Source organism: Leptidea sinapis, chromosome 22, assembly GCF_905404315.1.
Source record: "Leptidea sinapis chromosome 22, ilLepSina1.1, whole genome shotgun sequence".
Taxonomy (NCBI): Eukaryota; Metazoa; Arthropoda; class Insecta; order Lepidoptera; family Pieridae; genus Leptidea; species Leptidea sinapis.
Window position 1 is genome coordinate 8,612,127 of NC_066286.1, and position 19,182 is coordinate 8,631,308.

Consider the following 19,182-nt stretch of genomic DNA (forward strand, 5'->3'; position numbering starts at 1 on the left):
CCGCCCTCAGTCTATTAAATAATAAGTTTAATTGTTCGATATTACATTGTTACAATATTTTTTTATGAAGAAAAAGCCCGCTGAGTTTGTTACGCCCGTTCTTCTCAGGTGTGAGTCATTCTTTTTGGAATTGGAAATATTTTGAATAAAAACATTTGAACTAGTTCTTCTCACGAGCTCAACTTCTTCCAAACAAATGATAGATTCAGTAATTTATAAGAAATATTTATAGTGACGATATAAAAAATCACGCCAGTCTGAGGCATACCGCGTGATCAGAGTTTCCCCGAGCGGAAAGGCTAGTACTCAATTTACAAGTTAAGCTGTAGCGTACCGCCGTTCAAGTGTAACACATATTTCTAATACGTAAATTACTTCTGAACACATTTTGATTTTGCGTTTTTTTGTTGATAGCCCAACAAATTCAATTATTGCGACATCTTAATTATTCCTTCATCACTAACCTTAGATGGAATATTTAATTTGCGTGTTAATTATTCTGATTACATCGACTCCCACATCTGCCAAACAGCAATACAGTGGTAGATTTACAAATACACTATTATTTTGCGGTAAAATTAGATATAATATATAATATGTGTGTGGCTTATCTAGGGCAGTACTGCCGCCACATCAACAATTTCTTTTTTGCAGAGGAAGAAAATAATAAATGTATTTTCTTCATTCCTAAATGTACTTTCTTTCGTATTGAAGACCCTAAAACAGGGCCTATATGTCGGACTCGGCTCTACCGACTAAAAACTGTTCCAGCCACATAGGACGTAGGCTGTGGAGGCCACAAAGACTAAGCAACACAGTCGCGGCAAAGTAAAAGCTGCAGGTTGAATGTTTAATATTTTTCTTATTTTACATGTTACTTAAGCGAATACTTGCTGTGTGCTTTAAACGCTAAGACTACTGAATACATTTATGTCGGATTCGTCCGAATCGAACTTAAAAAATATATCGAAGAATCGTTTTAGTCCGCTTAGCTCAGTTATTTTACTAGCTACGGCATCCTTTAAATTGAAACATAATAATGCTTGCATATTATAGCCGAAACACATGATCGGATTTAGTCCGGCCTAAAAACATCCAACGCGGTTCGATACCGCATCAAATTCGATGGTATGTCGCAGTGTCCATTAAACATTTGTCGACAAAGTTATTATCATTAGTGTATAATAGTCTCAGAAAGGTCTCCTATGTTGGTGTATGAATAGTAAGAAATCAGACACGCATCAGGATCTGAATATCAGCGTGAGTCGAGTCTGAGATGAGTCATGTAATCAAATTAAAATGGCTGACCTAACTAAATACAACAAAATAGTGTTAGCGCGTTTTAGAATATCAAGCCTCATAGTGAGCGCTATCTCTTGAGAATTTTATGAACTAAACTCTAAACAATTACCTTCCGGACCGTACCAAATATGACGGCGGACCAATTGGTGCGAAGCGCCCACCCATGCCCGCCGGACCGTCTGATGGTCCGACCGTACCAAATCCGACCATGTGCTTAGGCTATTAGATATACCCACTAACGGACGTTCCCAAAATTCAGTCTATCTCCGGTTGTGGCCTACTTGATATAAAAAATCGTAACTATCGTTGACTTTTCTGTCCCTATAAACTTACCGACGGTAACGCATCTTATCCATACACGCTGTCTGTCAATGAGACGACGTATAGCTTACCAGCGGTAGAAGTTTGTATGGAAATTGGAATTCACGTGTCCTAATATCATCATCAGCCGGAAAACGTCCACTGCTGGACAAAGTCCTCCCCCAAAAATTTCCACGACGATCGGTCCTGCGCTGCCCTCATCCAACGTATTCCGGCGTTCTTGACCAGATCGTCGGTCCATCTAGTGGGGGGCCTGCCAACACTGCGTCTTCCGGTACGTGGTCGCCATTCGAGGACTTTACTGCCCCAACGGCCATCTGTCCGTCGAACTATGTGACTTGCCCACTGCCACTTCAGTTTCGCAATCGTTTGGACTATGTCGGTTACTTTGGTTCTCCTACGGATCTCTTCATTTCTGATTCACCATTGCCCTCTGAGCGACCATGAGCGTTTTCATAATGCCCATAGTTAGCGACCACGTCTGTGTACCGTAAGTCATCACTGGCAACACACACTGGTTGAAAACCTTCGTCTTTAGACACTGTGGTATTTGGGACGAGAAGATTTTACGGAGCTTCCCGAACGCGGCCCATCCAAGTTGGATTCGACGAGTGACCTCCTTCTCGAAAATGGACCTGCCTAACTGGATTGTTTGTCCGAGGTAGACATACTCGTCAACCATTTCGAGAGTACTGTTCCCAATTGTTATGGAAGTAGGTGCGACATGGATATTTGACATGATCTTCGTCTTGTCCATGTTCATTTTGAGCCCTACTCCTTGGGAAGCAGATGGTGAGTCCATCGAGCATATGGTTTAAGTCTTCCATGGTCTCTGCCATGATTACGATATCGTCTGCGAATCGAAGGTGAGTGATGTGTTCGCCGTTGATGTTGATATCCAGTCCGTTCCAGTCCAGAAGCTTAAAGACGTCTTACAACGCAGCGGTAAACAGCTTGGGCGATATGACATCGCCTTGTCTGACTCGCCGCTGCAGTCGGATAGGCTTCGAGATCTGATCCTCGAGACGGACTGACATGATGGCGTTTCTATACAAACACTTCAACGCTTCGATATATCGGTAATCAATGTGGCACCTCTGGAGAGACTGAAGTACCGCCCAGGTCACAATCGGATCAAAGGCTTTCTCATAGTCCACGAACGCCAAGCATAGTGGCTGGTTATACTCCTCTGTCTTCTGTATAACCTACCGCAGCGCATGTATGTGGTCTATGGTGCTTAAGGGAGGCTGGAAGTCGTCGAGCCTGCGCACGAGACGATTCGTGATAACCCTAGAGAAAAGCTTATATACATGGCTCAGTAGTGATATGGGCCTATAGTTCTTCAAAAGCATTTTATCGCCCTTTTTGAAGAACAGCACCACTATACTTGTGTGCTGTTATGGGTCTCTTTTGAGTTCGCTTTTTAAAAAAAAAACATTTATTTAACACAAAGCAATATAATATATTATAAGGAATATGAAGACTTGATTATACAATAATAGTTTTAGAGACCCTTGGGCAGAACCGTAACTTATGAGAAGCGAGCACGAACAGGCTGCCCGCGCGCAGCTAGGGCTTATATAACTGATTCAATAATGCTGGTTGAGATGGAATAGCAATTCAGTCAGCATTAATACCTACATAACTGGGGTATAACACCTCCCCCCTTAGAAGGAACTTCGGGGAGAATCCGAAGTTACATCATCTTAAATTTTCGTTCTAATAGAAGGTGATGGAATTTCGTGAAGTCCGGAATTATTACTTTCTATATCTTCTGATTTTGTTTTAAATATTACTTTTGGTATCGTTACTTTAGGTCTGCTGCCAGGTCTTACACATTTATAAAATTTATACGAAACATAAAATAATATTATTACACAAATGAATATAGTTAGAACAGAATAATGTATCCCGTATTTAATAATGTGTGGACTTTCTATAATTTTGTCTATGTTCTGAAGTTGGTTTAAGAAAATGTGTTTATTTAATTTAAAATCATCTAAATCTATGTTCTGTAGTTCAATAGGGGATACATTATAACTGAGTTGATTAAATTTAGTTATGTTACAACAGTTATCACTTAACAAATTAAAACTTGGATAACCAATGGGTACAGAAACATTTAACGAATTATACTTAGGAATTAAAGTAGTACTTTTACAATATCCAATACAATTACTGGGTAGCGTGAGTATGCCGGTACCTAAAATGTCAAATTCGAAAATTTTTGAGTTTCGACAATCTATGGAAACTTTGTTCGATGCTGATTGTATGAATAACCATTTGTTGTTCTCTATGGATTTCCAAATATCTAAATGACCGTAAATAAATTGGTATTCACAATTTTTGGGTGTTTCACTTATCACTTTCGTCATAAATTCACTTTCACAAATGGGTTTCATTCCTGAGGACTAAATGTTTGTTATATCACAAATAAAGTTTCCAGGGACAATATTCTTACAAATATCTAGATTATTTAAGGTACAATAATGTGTTTTGTCTTTTGTCATTGCTATGTATTTAGAGCTGGGTAATATGAGACTAAAAGTATTGGGCTTATCTAAATTATGTGGCGTTGGTAGAGCAACACTGTGAAATAAAACATATTCAGGGATAGAGACTAAAGGTATCTGTAATATAAAAAATATCTTATTGTTAGTATAGTGATAAATTAGCCTAGATACATTTACAATAACATTAATGGAACTTATATCTAATTTTACAGGTGATTTCAGATCGCTAGGCAAATATTGATGGTTATCGACGAGCTCTTTAAATAATTGTTGCGGGGTAATTACTGATGGATGCAGAATATTTTGGTTGCCAAATAGAAGTGCATTTGTTAAATCTTCCAGTTGGAATGACAAAGTTAAGATTGAGGTTTCTAAATTATTAAGAATTTGATACATATTAAAATGTAACAACATTTGATTTGTTTCATTAGTGACGTTTGCTAGTTTTATTGAGAGTTTGTCGATAGCCTTATTTAAATTGATTTCATTGACCCTTATTTTGTTTACTGTATCATTATATGATGAGATTGTTGATGTAGTTAATAAAATATTGTTTTTCATCAGTGAAGCCAATTTAATTTGATTTTCATGTAGAGAAGTAATGGCATCATTAAACCGGAGACCGTCGGTTTCATCTAAGTTTCCGAATATTTGTTTAATTATTGTTCCTGCTCCACCTATCAAAGCTCGTTTTGATCTTTTCTCTAATAAATGTGAAATGGACGAAAATTCCTTATACATATCTGAATATCGCGCAACCAAAGGACTTATCATATTATGACAGCTAATTTCAACTTGAGCCAATCCAGTCTTTTTACATAAATCTTGAGCGATGGTCAGGGCTGAGTTTATGTTTTCAATATGTGAGTTGAAATGGGATAAGTCAAACGGCATTATCACGTTTAGTTGTCCGCTGTTGATTTTCAGGTAACCAAGATAGTCGAAATAAAGTCCGGGGCTTGAATCTATCTGTTGTATGTAATAGTCTTGTTGGTTTCGAGCCTGACATGGTATTCTGTAAATTATAATATATATATATATATATATATATATATATATATATATATATATATATATATACTTAATGTAATGGGTGTATACTAGTAATTATTTTAAACATAAAACATTATTCTAATAAACCTACAGGCTAACTTGTGTTTCTTATTCCTAACAGTATGATTAGGATCTAATAAAAATAAAATCGAATATCGTATATAATCGGATCGAATATCGTATCTAATAAAAAGAAACAAAAACAAATTATAATAGTGAGTATATGATTAATTTTAAATAATGCAACTATGTAATCCTTACACTACGGGTCAAGTTCGACATTTGCCGGTTTCACTTGATCTACATGGTGTGTAACATGACGCCGGTTGATGAGTAATGTGAGAGTGTTATTTCCGTTTACTTTAACTATTTTGTAAGGGCCCTTCCACACCGGGGAGAGTGCCCGTCTGAGTCTAAGGTGATTTTTCAAGTAGACGTATTGACCACTTTTATATTGGACCGGACGAGTGTGAGAGTCGTAGTAGGTTTTAGATGACTCTTTTGAACTCCTTATAAACTCTAACGCTTTATCACGTGAGTGCTTGAGGCGATTTTGGAGCATGCAGACATAGTCTGGGTATGTAGCTCCTGGGGCGTCATTATAAATTGAGTTAGGGATGAATGGCTTACAGCCAAACATTAACTCAAATGGTGAATAATGCGTCGTGGAGTGTACGGATGTGTTGTACGCGAGCATGGCAGTATAAACGTATCGGGGCCAATTTGTCTGTTCGTTATTTATGTATGATTTTAGGTATTCTTTTAAGGTTGAGTGACTTCGTTCAAGAGCACCTTGAGTCTGAGGGTGGTAAGGTGTCTGACGTGAAATTGGTACCCTGATCAGTGAGAATCATCTTGGGTATACCAAATATAGATATGAAGTGTAACAAGCATTCGCTTGTTTCTTCGGCTGTGGTACTCCGCATGGGATATGCAGAAGAGAACTTCGTGAGGTCATCTTGGACAGTGAGGATATACTTTAACCTTGCAGTGCCAGCCTCAGGCAGTGGACCTACGACATCGAGAGATATGCGTTGGAATGGAGCAGTTGAAGTGCTTGTGATCTGCATCGGGGCTCTATTTATTTTCCTTAAAGCTTTATTTTCCTGACATGATTTACATTGCTTGACATATGTTTCGATGTCACTACGCATACCTTTCCAATAGTACGTTTCTTTAATCCTATAGAGCATACGGACGGATCCCAAATGACCTGCCGCGGGGATGTCGTGGTTTTCATACATAATTTTCTTTATTTCGGATGGGGAAGGATATATAATATTATTATGATAGATAACTATTTTTATGTTTGTTTCATGGAATAAATAACTCAACATATTATAGATTTTAATAAAATAATGTTTTTCAAATGGGTTTTTCAAATCAGAAATGCTAATTTCGGAGATATTTTCAATTACTAGTAATTCGTTTCTAATATGTTTAAATGTTTCATAGATTTCAGGATATGTAGCATTATCAAAGTGATGAACTCTGGTAAATAAGAGGTAATATATTTTGCTGCCGTTATTTATTTTTATAAAGTTGAATAGTTCCTTTTCACTGCTAATAATACTATCGGAATTTTCTGAGTTGCCTAGGATTTCTGGGATGTAAGGGTTTGATTCATCCAAGTCAATTGAAGTGGGGATTAGAATTATTTTTGATGGGCTTTTCAACAAACTTTCATTGCGTTCTTCGATACAGGTGTCGAAGGTCTTATCCTTATTTGATATTGATTTTAGGAAGGTTGAGTAATCGTCAATTGGCACATCCGGGGATGTACTAGTGGATGGTAAAGGATCATGTACCTGGACTTCTGGTGTACCTTGTTCTATTAAACAGTCGGGTAGATCGTCTAAGTTTAATTGGGGTAAGTCAGCTGATTCTTGTTGAGGTAAGTCAGTTAAGTTTTGAAGAGGTAAGTCAAGTAGTTCGTGTTCAATTTCATCCCTTAAGGTGTCAGGAATATTGGATGGTGGATTTAATAAATCTTCCTCAGGATTAAATGAGGGTGGAGAGATGAGTAGGTCCATTAAATCTCTATCGAGATTTTGTGATCTTTGTTCGGCGTTCGGGTAAGTTATTGTGGGGTTTGTCGATTGAATTGGATTCACAGGAAAACGAGAGAGAGCGTCTGCATTGGAATTGGTTCTGCCTTTTTTATACTGAATATCGTACTCGAATTCTTCGAGTTTTAGTCGCCAACGGACGAGTCTAGATCCCGGATCTTTACAATTAAATAGCCATTGTAGTGGTTTATGGTCGGTTAAAATTTTGAAACGATGACCATACAGATACGGTCTAAAGACTTTTGTGCCAAAAATTATGGCTAGACACTCCTTCTCGGTGACACTATAATTACACTCTGCTTTATTAAGTGTACGAGATGCATAGGCAATTGGACGGTCCTGTCCTACGTTACCTTGGGATAGGATAGCAGAGATAGCAAAGTTTGAGGCGTCGCAAGTTAAAAGAAATGGCTCTGTGAAATCCGGGTAAGCTAGTATCGGTGCAGTAATCAATTTATTTTTGAGTGACTCAAAAGCTGTTCATTATTCCAGCTGAAAGAAGTGTCCTTTTTTAGGAGAGAAGTTAGTGGTTTGGCTAATTTAGCGAAATCGGGAATGAACCTTCGGTAATACGATACTAACCCAAGAAAGGATTTTATATCCCTGGGGGATTTTGGAGTTGGGAATTCGGAGACTGATCTAGTCTTTTCGGGATTCGGTTTAACGCCTTCTTCACTAATGATGTGCCCCAAATAGGCAACTTCTTTACGGAGAAACTCACATTTTTCAGGTTGTAATTTTAAATTGAAATTTCGGAGTCTATCAAAAACAGATGTGAGGTTTTTTATATGTGAAGCTAGATCATAAGAGTAGATAACTATATCATCCAGGTATACGAAGCATCTAGTACCTTGGAGACCAGAGAGACAATTATTCATCAATTTTTGGAAAGTTGAAGGCGCATTTTTAAGGCCGAATGGCATCCTAGTAAATTGAAAATGGCCCTGAGGCACTGAAAAGGCTGTTTTGGGTGCGTCATCTGAGGAAATGAGGATCTGATGAAAGCCCGAAGCCAAGTCGAGAGTAGTAAAGTACTTACTCTTCCCTAACTGGTCCAGGATTTCTGAAATTTGGGGAATTGGATATGTTTCCCCAATTGTGATGTCGTTTAGTTTCCTATAATCAATTACAATTCTCCATTTGCGTTGCCCCTGGGAATCGGCCTTTTTAGGTACGATCCAGATCGGTGAGCTCCAGGGTGATGATGATGGTTTTATAATATTTTGGTTAAGCATTTTATCAATTTGGGTTTCGACTTCCTTCTTATGACATTCAGGGAACCTATATGATTTTGTGTGAACTGGAACATCGGAGCTCGTTTTGATTCGATGATTAAGTGCAGTAGTATAAGTGAGCTGATCATTGGGTAGATGGAATATGTCGGAGTACTGTGAGCAGAGTTCAATTAGAGCTTGGGATTCTTCATGATTTAAATGACCAGTCCTTAAAGAGTTTATTACTTCTGTAGTTCGGTCAACGAGCGGTGAAGGTACTGTTAATTTGCAAGGCTGAGGGATATAGGGGTTCAAGATTAAGTTTCAAGTTTGGATTAATGGTTATAGGGGATTCCGATATGTTTGCGACCGTTACGTTAACACGTTTGTTATCTTTGACTCTTACTATGCAGTTGGATAGAAGTAGGTTATGGGAAAGATGTTGATCCAGGATTAGGCCTTCTTTAAGGTCAGTGTTTTGAATTGAACACTCGATCACAGTCTCTGTACGAGGTGGAATTACATAGTATGGATCATAAAAATGAAGTGGTATTTTAAAATTACCTATTTTCAAAATGTCTGTGTCATAGTCGATGTTACAGCTGAATGATGTAAGGAGGTCGGTACCTATGATGCCATCATATGGTAAATTTATATTCGATATGACATGAAACCTATGACAAATCGTTTTCTTTTCGGCCAGCTGTAATTTTAGACCAAAATGGCCAAGTGTTGGTGTAGTTTCCTCACCTGGATCAATTCCTTTAATATTAATCGATTCCCTTTTTAGATGTTGTTTATATAATATACTGGACTGTTTTATTAGTGATATAGCTGATCCTGAGTCAACTAAGAGCGTAAGAGGAACATGTGAAACTTGCGTGTTTAAAAGAACGTGTGGTAACCACCTTTTAGTTGTGTCTATATTTACTTCGTAAATATTTTGATTGTGAGTGTTTCCTTGATTTGGGCTAGATATGAAATTGGAGACATCGTCGGTTTGGGGCTGGCTACCCTGTCGGTTAGTACATGGTGAGATGGTAGTAACACTGTCAGTTTGGGGCTGGTTACCCTGTCGGTTAGTGTTGGATTTAAGGTGAGTAGTACTGTCAGTTTGGGGCTGGCTACCCTGTCGGTTAGTACATAGTAAGATGGTAGTAACACTGTCAGTTTGGGGCTGGTTACCCTGTCGGTTAGTGTTGGATTTAAGGTGAATAGTACTGTCGGTTTGGGGCTGGCTACCCTGTCGGTTAGTACATGGTAGGAATTTGTGATTTTTGAGTGTTGTGTCGATTTTGGAAGATCTCCGGCCCGGACGGCACAAGCGCGGGCCAGGCCTTAGTTTAAATCCTGACCTTGACCGGGTTGAGCACCATCAACCTCGTCTTGGCCATAGGCTTCACTAGATGTGTTTTGAAGGAAATTGACACGTGAGAGTGGTCTGAGAGGCACTTGTTTCTGAAAGGTATTTTGTTGGTTACGGAAGCGATTGTTATAGTCGCGTTTCCGACACACTGATATATCGTGACCCGGTATTTTACAGTATCGGCTAATGATACTTGATGATGGGATTGTTGATACCTGAAAATTAGAAGTTGAAGGCTGTGAATTGTTGTTTGGATTTGGTGACCTTTGTAGTTGCCGATACTGATTCAAAGGTTTTGGTTTGTGCTCATTATTAGGATTTCTCTTGAAAATACTTTGTTGAATCCTCTCTTCAGATATCGCGAGGTTTATGGCCTCGTTAAGATTCTTAGGCGACCTGCATCTCACAATGTTCGAGACCCGTGGTTGAAGGCCCATAAGGAAATGGTGGAGGGCAAGATCCTCCATAGCGGCTGTACGACCAGGTAACTCTTTAGCTTTAGTGTTAGACAAGGAAATTTCGGTTAATAATTGTGAGAGGCAAGTTTCCACTCGAAGCGAATACTGGCTAACGTTTTCCTGTGGGTTTTGCCTACTTTCTTGTAAGTCCGTAAGAAGATGTGAATAATGTTTGCGTTCACAAAACTGGGTTTTAAGAAATTCTCTGAGTTGATCCCAGGATGTGAATTCCTTTATAGAGCAAGCAATTTCTGCCTTTCCATGCAACTGGCTAAGAATATATTTAAAAAGAACTGGTCTTTGTGAGTCGGAAGCTAGCTCATATTCACGATTTTGTGAATAGAGACTTTTTGATTTATTGGATTGTATATGATTTAAGATCACTGGAGATTTTGATTACACAATGAATAACACTTTTCACGATCACAGGTTCACGGTTTTATGAATAGTGATTTTTGATTTATTGGGTTTAAGATCACTGGAGATTTTTGATTACACGATGAATAACACTTTTCACGATCACAGATTCACACTTTTATGAGTAATGATTTTTATTGGTTTATGAATAATTTAAGGTCACTGGGGATTTCCGTATCCCACTTCTGACACCAAAAATGTTATGGGTCTCTTTTGAGTTCGCTTTTTAAAAAAAACATTTATTTAACACAAAGCAATATAATATATTATAAGGAATATGAAGACTTGATTATACAATAATAGTTTTAGAGACCCTTGGGCAGAACCGTAACTTATGAGAAGCGAGCACGAACAGGCTGCCCGCGCGCAGCTAGGGCTTATATAACTGATTCAATAATGCTGGTTGAGATGGAATAGCAATTAAGTCAGCATTAATACCTACATAACTGGGGTATAACAGTGCCATGCTTGCGGGGTTCTGCCCTCGAGGATGACGGAATTGAATAGTTTCTGGAGGGTCTTAATTTCAGGGGTACTACCAGCTCTCAGATGCTCAGTTGTAATTCCATCACCACCCGGCGCCTTGCTGTTTTTAAGCTGTTTTAGGGCCATACTAATCTCGTACAGGCTGACGTCTGAGATATCTTCGATATAGTGTCGGGTTAATTTGGCTCTTGGGTCTTCAACCTTGTTGGTAACAGGTGCCCGTGCGGTCGTGTAAAACTGTCCATAGAACTTCTCGACCTCCCTCAAAAGTTCGGGTTTAGATGAAACGACCCTGCCGTCACCGGTCTTCAGCTTTGTCAGTTGGCTCTGCCCGATAGACAAATCTCGTGCGAATACTTTTGAGCCTTTGTTACGCTCTATGGCAGCTTTCACACGCTGTCTATTTAGCTGCCTATACTGGGAATCATCGTCCGGGGACTGAAGGGTTATTTGGCGTCTTACATCCATCAATTTGAGGGTATAATCTGAGATTCTTCCGGTTCCTTTTGAACGGTTGGCCTTGAAGAACTTAGACCCCTCGTGGCAACTGCCCCGAACATATTGTTATATGTAAAAAAAAAAAATATACTCGTCCACATCTAAGCAGTCACCGAGGCATTCGAAGCGGTTTTGCAATTCGAGTTGAAAGTTTTCGGGGTTTTGGATCTGGATGGGTGCGGGTTGGAGCGTAGACTTCACCAGTCGAAACCGCTCCAGTTTTGGATTGATATTCAATGTGCCTCTTACTAAGCGGTGATCACTCCCAGTTTTCACTGAGTTGATCATGGAGACATCATTGAAAATTTGTCTTTTCGTCGACATAATGAAGTTGATCTCATTTTTAGTGGCACCATCGGGGCTGATCCAAGTCCATTTGGGTTGTTCTGGCTTCATGAAGAAGGAGTTCACCATATAGAGATCCTCCTTCTCCATGAAGTCAGCCAGCATCTAGCCTCGGGCGATCCGATTTCCATAACCAAATTTTCCCACTCTCAACTCATCGCCGCTACGTTTGCCCAGTTCTGCATTGAAGTCTGCCATGAAAACGTTGAAGTGAGTCTTTGGAGAGTGAATGGCTGTTGAGATGTCCTCATACATAGCCTCCACCTCGTCGTCTGAGTGTGTCGAAGTCGGAGCGTAGACCTGAATGACCTTCAACGAATACCGTACAGTAATTCTGAGTATTAGGCTACCCTAGTCGACTCGCTCCCCACCTCAGTTACGTTATTGACGAGAGACTTGTGAACGAGGAACCCGACACCACCCTGGGACAGTTAGTCGCCCTCCCAGAAGTAAAGCATGTGTCTGGAATTTAGGATTATCGAGTCCTCACCCTCGTCTTCGGACCTCAGATAACCCCACGACATCCCATCGTAATCTGCTCATAGCTTCCTCCAGTTCCTCCAAGTTCTCGTCGGTCCGCAGTGTCTTGACATTGTATGTTTCCTGGGCCAATGGCCTTCGATTGTGGTAGCGCTGCCGCACCCGGGTATTCTTAGCACCCCCTGCCCCGTCGCTTATGTGGCTGCTACCGTGGCCAACACGAGCGGGTCCGCCGGGGACTGGGGGCCGGGGCCTTATTGTGTCTATCATATTTTTTGAGTGGTATTTTGCGTCCCAATATAATGCAATAAGAATGACTTATCGGATATATTGGTACAGCTTCAGATTATTGACAGGTACTTACTGACAGTAGAACGTAGTAATTTATCTCTATCTGTAGATAGTTTATAATGAACAGCCGTTAAATGGCATCTTAAGCAAAGCGCTAATTATTGGTAAGAAAGCTGGCATTCTTTATTTGTTTGTGGGAAAGGACTTAAGGACTTCCTCGGCGGAAAAAGGGTGTTCTTGTACGTTGGAAGAACCTTTAAGTGTGTAGGTTTCTTCGCTATTACACTGGAAATACACCTAATTTTAAGGGCCTGGTCTGACGGTTCAAAATACGTACTTGACGATGGTAACCTTAACTTGGTAAGCCATTGAAATGAATGTTCAAAAGTACAAGTATAATTACTGTTGTATTGATTCGTTCAATATAAATGACATAATAGATTTAATGTTTATCATACAGATGTACTTTTGATAATGAACCAGTAAACATAAAACATCGAATTACAACAACTGCAATGCGTCTCCCGTGGGATATTTAAGAGATATATTTATTGTGTGGATGTTACATTTGGGATATTAATTGTGAATGCAGGTGTGAAATGTTGTGTAAAGCTGTGGAACGGCCTAAGTTCCGTGTTCGGTCAAATTTAAAAACATAATGTGACATCGGGGACCCAGTGCTCTGTGAACGGCTGGATCATTTGGCGTTGCGTAGAGACGTCGCTTCATTGTGTATTCTCTACCGTGGGAACTGTTCCGAAAAACTGTTTCACCTGATTCCTGCCGCCGAATTTCACCTTTACACGACACGCCACAAATTAGGTTATCATCCCCGCCATCTTGATGTGTGGCGGTCCTCCACAGTGCGGTTTTCAAGGAGCTTTCTTCCACGTACTACAAAGCTGTGGAATGAACTTCCTTTTTCGGTGTTTCCGGGAAGATACGACATGGGTTATTTCCAAAAAAGTGCGTACACCTTATTCAAAGGCCGGCAACGCTCCTGTGATTCCTCTGGTATTGCAAGAGAATGTGGGCGGCGGTGATCACTTTAAACCAGGTGTCCCGTACGCTCTTTTGTCCTCCTTTTCCATAAAAAATAAATACTAGAAGTGACATAGTTGAGTTAAACATGTCGCCTTATTGGTGATGTTAATACCTCGTTTATGTGTGCATCGCAACCTACGAAACACACACATGTACACGACGAGATTCGGATATCGAAACTCGTCATCCGACAGTCACTCGCCAAAGAGGATGAAAATACTACGTAATAAGACTCGGGACTGCCTAAGTAAAAATTGCAATTTAGTTAAGTATGAAACGTGCAGTTATATTTGACATAAGTTTGAAATAGTAATTACATTATGTCAACGAAGTATAATCCTACTGTGTGAAAGCGAACAGTAGCTTAAAACGTGGTGGATTCGGCTATCTCCATTTTTTACTAGATTATACTCGTCATCTGTCAATCTATCAATCACAGCACGTTATTTTTGTAAAAATAAGGGACGAGACACGCAGGGCGTTCCGCTGGTGATGGTAATTGATACGCCCTGTCCATTACAATGCAGTGCCGCTCAGGATTCTTGAAAATCCCCAAAAATTCTGAGCGGCACTACAGCTGCGCTCGTCACCTTGAGACATAAGATGTTAAGTCAAATGAGACTTAACATTAACATAACACAGCCCAGTAATCTCACTAGCCACGGCGCCCTTCAGACCGAAACACATTAATACTTACGCATACTTCACGGCAGAAATAGGTGCCGTTATGGTACCCATAATCTAGCCGGCATCCTGTGCAAAGGAGTCTCCCACTAGTAATTTAACCATTTCATATAATTGAATCTCTTTTTTCTTAGAGAGTTTCGTTAAGCCAGTCACTCGACTCTAGTCGCACACCAGAGCACATGCTCTGAAATTGCGTACCTCTTGTTCTTCAATTCAACAATATCATAATTAGTTTCATGGTGTTTAATTGAATAACGTACCAATCCGTATAAGCTGCAGTACCTGCGTTTTAGGTGAACAATAGACAACTAGCGATTAAGTAGTGATTTAGTATTAATTGGAACAGCGGACATAAAACAACGTACACATTGAAATGATGAAAATGAAATTTAAATAACAGCTTTTTTCTTACATTTAATATAATTGGACCATTGTATATAGGTATAAGTTCATAGTGGAGCGGTAGTTTTTGACAATTCCTCTCGTGTCTATATTAACCTACCTGACCTTTCGTATCTAACCTTAGCTAACGTATCCATAGCTTACTAATTCGATAAAATATACCATATATGGCATGGCAAATCAACCCTAGCGTACCCAAAGGGTAAAAATGGACCAAATTACTAAGATTCCCGTCCGTCCGTTTGTTCCCAGTATCTCACGAACCGTGATAGTTAAACAGATACACAGACAGATCACAGAAAATGTATTTCATGTAAATATTTAAGGGGGCTTCCATACAACAAACGTGATCTTTTGTGCTGTTTTTATAGATAATATTACGGAACCCTGTTTGGCCATTTTGCCGGTGTTTTTCCTCTCAGATTTATGTTTGCCACATTTACTCGGTGTTATAAAAAATGCAAAGCAGAGAGATCTTTGATACAACCACAAAAGAGACTCGTGAAAACCTTAGTCTCATCAATCTTCCTCTGTGGTTCTGAAGCATAGACGATCCGAGCAGCAGAGAGGAAAATTATTGATGCGCTAGAGATGTGGTATTGGAGAAGGATGCTTCACATACCGTGGACGGCTCAGAGAACAAACAAGTGTATCCTGGAGCAACTTTATACTGGCACTAGATTCTCAACAATTTGCTATCAAATGATCTTGGGGTATTTTGGTCACATTGCAGGACGCCTTTCTAGTAATTTAGACGAACTGATAGTCATAGGCAAGGTGGAGGGCAAAAGACCACGCGGACGACCACCCAGCCGCTGGTGGAACCTGAACATGACACTCACTGGCCTACCACTTACGACCGGCAGGAGTGGAAGCTTATAGTGACAAACGTTACGAAAACCATGAACTATGGATACGACCTTCAGAAAAGAAGATCGCAACCAAGAAAAAGATAAATAATATAAATAGTAAGTTTTAAACTGTTTATATGGTATCAAATGTTATTAAAACTATTGGAAGCTCACTCATAATAAATCAAATAGTCTGCAAGCTGCAGTATCGCAAGCCAACAATGGAATACGATTGACATTGTATTAAGTTTATTATAAACAAACATCGCCCCGTTTATTGCCATTATCAATCAAGCACACACAGATACTAATTATGATGAATAAATATTTATTTTAATGTTATGCAAACATTTTATTTTCTATTGCTACGCCACTGTAAAATTACAGTTTACGTTATGATCTACGCCTCGTGTATTACCATAACTATTTCTATTATGTGTTATTACACAATATTACATTGAATTACCTTATATTGTTACAAACATGTTATCCTAAACAGGATTGAATTAATTCTTCACGTTGACACATTTATGAAATGTTCAATGTTCTAACATTATATATACATTTCCTCAATATGTTCTTGTTATTATTGGAGTTGGTGTCAGCCAAGGTAGTTTTGTATCTACTTACATAGTTATAGGTTTAATATGCTTGAGTAACACGCGCGACGTGAGGAGGTGAGAGGGGAGAGCGTACTACCGTTAAAAGAACAACAGTCGTAACTAGAATTAGATTAAATAGATTGTATAAAAATACGCAATTATTTTTATACTTTTTAGTTCATATTATATCTATTGCTTTGGAATTGTTTGTATATTGTTTTGTGGTTCTGTCCTTCAGTTATTGGGTTGAACAGGCTTTTTGCTGTAATAGAAATCCTGAAGATAGAGTCACAAGTTGAGAGTTGAACAAACATAATTACCAAGATTTATCGATCATGTATCATCCGAATGGATGGCCGAGCGGTGGGGCGTATCTTTGAAGGACCAATATGAAATGCTGCATCACTTGTTAAATTTTAGAGTTTATTGTACATTTATCCCTGGAGTGAAGGGATTCTTTAAAAAAATATCAAACGGTCCATTTTAATTTAAAGCACAATTAATCCGGATATCCGATGTCGACCCAATTCTCGGGATGTTTTTCTTGGTAACCGTATCTGGAAAAGGTTTTAAGTGCTTACCGAAGCTCCTGGCTTATTACTTATGTAACATTACCTACATCGACCATTACTTAAGAAATTACATAATATTTTTCTTAGATAATTAATAATACGACTCGATAGGGCCTCTTGCTGCTAGACGACCGATGATAACAGGCCGGGTTATTACTTTACACACGCGTCTTACACTTGCGATTTGTATGTCACTTTGTGTTAGTGTGTATGTATTGCTCAAAATGGAGTTTAACTGTCAACCTTAAATTTTTTCAACGTTTTCACAGCTGTCATAGTCTATCTAGGCGTATAAATAATCTAAGATTTTTAATTGTTGTTGTAATGAAGAGTTTTCACGAGCTTTTCATATTAGTAATCCATTTGAGTAATAAGAAAGGCTTTATTAACACTCTTCGAGACTAAGGTCCATGTTTTTGGAATCTCCTCAAATTGCCTCACCTTCTACATTGTAATGATGAAAACAAGCCTACATTCTACGTTTTCTGTAATAGCTACAAGCTGTAACATTAAAATATGGTTTATATCATATATTAACCCGATGAGGTAATTTACAATGAATAGTCTGCTTGCATATTAGCAAAATACTATGAGATATAAATCACTGTCATACACTCAGTTTAATTATTATCATGTTGATTTTAACATTACAATATGTTAATTAATCTATCATCGGCTAATCATAAAGCCATGTTGGGACTACGTGTGTTACATTAATAATTCAACTGCGAATTGCGTTTAATAAATACTTTTAGAAATAGTTAACACAGTGCGGATGTTTGTAAATGACTTATATTTCAAAAGATAATAACATTTTAATAACTAAGTATTGGCACCAATATGAAAATATAATATTTTCAAATTTTCATTCAATTTGCTTCGACATATATAAGTATATTAATAATACAGTCTTAACAGTTCATATATTATTATAATGTAAACAAAGAAATACAATTGCACCACATCGCAGCACATTGACGTCTGGCATTCCACAACCGCGAGAAGAAATTTCTTGCCTCGTACAGCCATTTTGTGGAATCAATTACCGGTTGCTATTTTCCTGAACGGATACGACTTAGGGACCTTCAAGAAAAGTGCATACTCCCACCTCAAAAGCCGGCAACGCATTTCTTGATCCCTATTGTTGCGAATATCCCTGGGCGGTTGCCTCACCACTCCCCATCCCATAAGCCTCTTGCCCTTTTGCACTTAAATAAAAAACAAGGATAAACACATAGTACCTGCTTGTCGATCAACGGGTTGTGGGATCTGTCCCCACTAAGAACATTGCAGTTATTTCAATGTATGTGTTTAGTACTGCTGTTCATTATTCTCTGTGGTGGGTTATATGTAACTATTTAATTCTGAAGAGTCACTGTAGTAAGATGTCAAGATGGTTGTGCGTTGATTGCCTCTTTCAGCCGCACTCTACAGTGTGAGATTTGGTTGTTGGTAACATAAAAATTTAGGTACAACAAGAAGCAGCGCTCCAATATTCACATATAATTATAAACACTGCTTAGTTAATAATACAATAGAAGCTTTTCTACATAGTTCCCTATAGTTCCCTAAAAAATATTTCTCGTTCTGTGTTTAGCTCGCAAGCTTATAGATAATGAATACAATAAAATACAAGCTCCACTTTCAAAATAAAAACAATGTGTAATACTCACAGTTGTCATCCATTAAACTGCTACACATTGTAGCTTAACAATATTTATCTTTTATAGAAAACATCGAACGACAGTGGTCACTAAAATCCATCCATTTCAATAAAACAAATCCATGGACTTAGCGAGTTAAATCGTCTGTACAGAATCGATTGACACGAAATAAAAGGGGTCCTCGTTACCTTTATAGTGTACGTTATTCTTTTGTATTATTTTAGTGTACACATATGATAGGACATAATTAAATAAAGCGTAGGTGGCATAATTTATTTATTTATTTATAAGGTTTATTAAAATCACTTACGACAATACACTATCATCCTCACCATCTGGATGTGTGGCGGTCCTCCACAGTGCGGTTTACAAGGAGCTGTCTTCCATGTACTACAAAGCTGTGGAATGAGCTTCCTTGTGCGGTGTTTCAGGGACGATACGACATGGGTACCTTCAAAAAAAGCGCGTACACCTTCCTTAAAGGCCGGCAACGCTCCTGTGATTCCTCTGGTGTTGCAAGAGATTGTGGGCGGCGGTGATCACTTAA